Source organism: Capsicum annuum, chromosome 9 (assembly GCF_002878395.1).
Source record: "Capsicum annuum cultivar UCD-10X-F1 chromosome 9, UCD10Xv1.1, whole genome shotgun sequence".
NCBI classification, from domain to species: domain Eukaryota; kingdom Viridiplantae; phylum Streptophyta; class Magnoliopsida; order Solanales; family Solanaceae; genus Capsicum; species Capsicum annuum.
This window is the reverse complement of record NC_061119.1, coordinates 43,493,292-43,498,450: the sequence shown is the minus strand read 5'-3', so window position 1 is coordinate 43,498,450 and position 5,159 is coordinate 43,493,292. Positions and strand designations below refer to the sequence as shown.

At 35.2% G+C, this 5,159-nt stretch overlaps 1 non-coding gene across 1 annotated transcript; it reads right to left on the bottom strand.

Moving 5' to 3' along the window:
* Positions 1-4,012: 4,012 nt before the first annotated feature.
* Positions 4,013-4,119, bottom strand: LOC124887603. Its single transcript, XR_007045369.1, has one exon. It is a non-coding gene; the product is annotated as a small nucleolar RNA R71 (small nucleolar RNA).
* Positions 4,120-5,159: the final 1,040 nt, after the last annotated feature.

Sequence of the window (5,159 nt, the reverse complement as noted above, 5' to 3'; positions counted from 1 at the left end):
AAGAAGATGTGTATTTAAAGCCGCCACTAATATTTGAAGGTATTGACTCTACAAATCATATGTTCAAATTGGACAAGGCTCTTTATGTATCTCGGGTCTTGGTATGAGAGGCTATCAAAGTTCATGCTTAACAATGGTTTTAAAAGAAGAAAGATTAATAATACATTTTTCTTGATGGCAAGAGGGAAACAACTGCTCATTGTTCAAGTTTATAATGATAACATTATTTTTAGATCCACAATAAGTTCTCTATTGTCACGACCCGAGGCTACCCCTAGTCGTAACACAGTGCTTGGAACCACAAGTGATCCCAAGCTAACCCATAAACTGGTATGATACTCGAGCATCTAATTTAAATTAACTATATAAGCTAAATTCGCTGATCAGAAGCACATAAGTATGAAAATCTAAATACATGTTCTACCAAAAAGGTTTGTAACATGATAAATCGGAAGAAAGAACTTAAATTACATGAGTGACTCTGACTAATTGTCTATGAAGCCTCTACTATACCGACTATAGATAGATGGGACATGCCTCTAACTACCACTAATAAATACATATGAATAATAATATAGTACATGAATTATAGCTGACTGGAGTCCCCGAAACAAGCAAACTCATGACTTGCTGACTGGAAGCTGCAAACTATTTGATTATGATGTGTAGGCTACAACTAATACCTACATTATGAGACAATGTAGCATATAGATATATATGTGGATCAGTACTTTGAAAAGTACTGAGTATTTGGAGGCATTCTCTAAATCATGGAAATACTTAAAATATGTTTTAAAACTAAGGATATAAGTTATTTACTGAAACATATATTTGAAACATGGCTATACGTGAAAACTGCAAATCATAGTGAAATTTATAAATCATGAGCTGAAAATATTTTTGTAAGCTAGAAAATGATAGAAACATAAATGTTGTAAGTAAATCTCTTGCAAGGTTGAATATGCTGTAAAAACTGTACTTAGGATTATGTATGAATACTGGATCTAAAACTATGTGGTGAAAACTGACATAATTCAAGGATCTAAATATACAAATATTCTGAGCATGAATGAATAAACGTACAAAACCAAACATTACCTGTACTAAGCAGATCTGATTAACTGAATGACTGATGCCTGTGTGACCAAACAACTAAAATCTAAGTAAATGGATAACTAATGTTTGTATACTAAGTAGTTGATATATGAATACTGACTAACTGATATTTGAAAGATGAATAAATGATAACTGAATACTAAATCAGTGGCATCTGAATACTGGTTAACTGATATTTGTATGTTGATTATATGATAATTGTATAATGATTAACTATATTTGAATACTGAACATATAAAATTGAACTGTACTTGGTCTAAATAATTGGATTGAAACTGTAGGAGTATCATGTAACCGACAAACCTCGATTTGAGCAAATTGGGGTCCAATCTGTAACCCCAGTTAGAAGCATATCAGTACCGTGCCACGGGTACTAACACATTATTGTATGGATTCACTAAACTGGTGTCTCAAAGGACTAAGGAGTCACCCTCTACTGGTAGGTGCCTTCATGAGATATGTGTCAACCCTCAACTAGCAGGAAGACATCTCAAACCTATGCTAGCTACATATTTTTGGAACTCGGAGACTGCTACTAGAGGTCATACCCTCTACTGGTAGGTGAGCCCCTATCCCTGGGTTCGCTCGGTGCTAAATCCTACTCCCAACTGAAATGACATTGGTACTGAACTGAACTAAGTTTAACTGAACATTATTTCCGATAGTTCTTGATCTTGGGTGTATTTGTATGACCAAACACCTCTATTAACCTATATTTGGACTTGTTTTAAGAATAAAAAGTATGCTAAATATATTGAACTGTGAGTTAAATTGTGTTTCGTGGCTAACCGATGTTATTAGAGATACAGGGTTAATTTTTCATAGATTTAGAAGAAAATAGGATACATATCATGAAAAGGCGAAAGACCATGTGGATTGAAAGCTAAATCATCTGAAGGATTGACAAGAAGAAAGAAAGAAAATAGATAAAAATACCAGTGACACAACACGATCTCAATGCGTCGGGTCAACTGGTAATATATTATGCCTTAGCAAAAAATTGAAGAGCAACTTCTAGTGCAATGATGCAATGTCAATGCGTCGTGTAGATGTGTGATTTTTGTGCCTTAGAAGAAATTTCAAGATCAAGTTCCAGTGCATCGACGTGATGTCAACTCATCGCGTCGATGCCTAAAGTTTTGACACTTAGCCAAATTCTGAGCAGCAAGTTCCAGTGACACGACGCAATGTCAATGCATTGCATCGTGTGGTGAATAAATTGACTTAGCTTAATTTTCAAAGATGAATTCCAGTGTGACAATGCGATGTTGACGCGATGCGTTGGTTGGTTCAACGCGATTAGTGACGCATTGTGTCTTGACTTCAGATCTACTGAAATTTTCTTAAGTATAAAAGGAATACGTGAGAACAATTCCAAGGACTTTTGGGGGCAAGCATAGCAGCGGTGAAAAAACGCAAAATTCTTTCTTTTAGGGTTCTTAATATTTCCTTTGAACTTCTTTACTTCAAGAATTATTTTTGGGTATGGTTAATTACTTATTTTGGATGTTGAATTCAAACATGAGTCGCTAAAATACCCTTATTCTGGGGTTAAGGCCAAGAACATGATTACTCTTTTATATTCTTATTCATAGTTTCTTTTTGAATTATTATCTGGGTTGTTCTTAATTTCTTGAGCTTACTATTTTGATGAGTGGCCACCATTAGAATAAATCTATATTTCTATGTGCATCCGGGAGGAGAATCGTAAGATAGAACGAAGAAATTAAGGAGCAAGGTTCTTATCCTTTTATAAAATAAGGGGTTTGGATTAGCACTAGGATAGGGATATATCTAGAAACCTTGCTTGGTTTAATTGCAACAAGATAAATTTATGAATGTAGAAGAATTGTTGTATCTATGTGGGAGTTGTAGCTACAATGTTGAATAGGTAGAAGATTTGAGGTCGGGAGACCCAGATTGTGGCATAACCCTTGTGAATCAACAACCCGATAACCAATTAGACTGTGATAAGAATAGAGAATTGTATGATTGTTTGAAATCATTATTGATTACAACTGTTTCTTTCTTTGCTCTAGTTACCACTAGTTATTCATTGTTTAATAATTTACATTTTTATTCATAAATTCAATATCATCTTGATACTCTCAAGAACTTAATACCTAATTGTCTTAAACTAAAGGTTGATTAAATTTCTAGTTTATTAGTCCTCGTGGGAACGATATCTGGCTGTCTATGTCTTGATACTATTTGTATGATCACGTACACTTGCGTTTGTGTAGGACGCAATAAGTTTTCGGGGACTAGATAACTAGTAAATTGCTTAATTTTTGTTTTTTATAATAAGTTTAAGTGTTAACAACTTGATCTTAGCGGCTGAATTTTTGCAGGTTTAGCTGAATATTGGACTGGCTAGTGATAAAGAGTTGGTAGGGCCCTTTGCAGAACTAGAAGTAATTTTTCATTTGAGGCGAAGAGCTCAATATTACATTCAACCGGGACAAATGGCTGAAATACGAGATCCAATCATTGGAAATGTTTCATCTCCTATTATTCCAGTTGTTCCTATTCAACCAGCCGCAAGACCTGTTTGTGAGGTGGCAATCCCACTTACGAACCATGTAACTAATAGCATTCTAAAATCTAAACCAGGAAGTCGGTGGGAATTGAAATAAAATATGGTTCAGTTATTGAATTCTGTGGGGAACTTTCACAGACTTTCACACAAGGATCCGCAGTAGCACATACAGACCTTTCTAGAAATAAGTGATACGTACATTCCTGAAGATGTGAATGTTGATTGATACTCTTCCCTTTTTTTCTAAATGGGGAAGCTGAGAGGTGGTTACATGTTGAACCACCACACTCCATCAGTTCATGGGAAAATTGTGCTCAAAGGTTCCTTATTCGATTATTTCTATCCTAGAAGACTGCACGATTAAGGAGTAAGATCATGAGTTTTAGATAGAAAGATAGAGAAAATCTCTACCAAGCTTGGGAGAGATTTAAAGGCATGCTCAAAAATTATCCTCATCGCCATCAATCGAATGATGTCTTGGTGCACACATTTATAGAAGGACTTGAGTCTAATACGAAGATTCTCTTGGATTAAGCAGTAGGAGGCCAAAATTTAGAGAAAACTTATGAAAAATTATATACATTGTTGAATCGAATCACACAAGGGAATCTTGATTGGCATGGAAAATCAAGGAGATCTCCAAAGAAGGTTATAGGGGTATTGGAGGTTGATCAATTTACTGCATTACAGGTACAGATTGCAGCAATGCAGAATCATATGACTACTCAGCTGAACAACTTAAAGTTGGGTGCAACACAACCAGCAGCCACAACAAATGCAGTTCAACAGGTATATCTGTGGTGTGAAGTTTGCATAAGTGGTAAGAATAAAGTAGATGCATGTTTAATATAGATTTAGTCAACTATGTAGGGAATATAAGTCGTCAGGGTGAACAAATTTTTGGCAACGCGTATAATCTAAATTAGAGGAACCACCCTAATTTCTCATGGGGTGAAAATCAGGCATAGAATGAAAATCAGTATAAGGGACCAGTGCAATCAAATCCACAGTCGGCTTAGAATAATCAGGCGACTGCTCAGAATAGCAATGTAGAGAAGTTAATTAAGCAGTTGATGGCTCAACAAGCACAGTTTGCGGCAGACATAAAGACTCAACAGGTATAGTTTGAAGATGAGTTGAAGAGTCTATAATTTCTTATAAGAAATATAGAGTTGCAGTTGGGTTAAATTATAGGATAGTAGAATACAAGGCCATAAAAAACATTGTCTAGTGACACTAAGGCTAATCTGAAATATATGAATGAGGTTACAACAAGGAGTGGGCTGCAAAATAAGAAGACGGTTTAGGAGTAGGATAATTCCGCAATTACGGATGATAGTTTGAAAGATAAGGAAGAGTTAGAGGTCACTGAAAAATAGATAAGTGATGAAATTCATATAGAGAAGAAGACTATCACCTTACCCTTTCCTCAAAAGGTAAGAAAGCATCAAGAAGAAGCTAGTTATAAGAAGTTTCTAAATCTTCTAAAGCAGGTTCAAGTAAA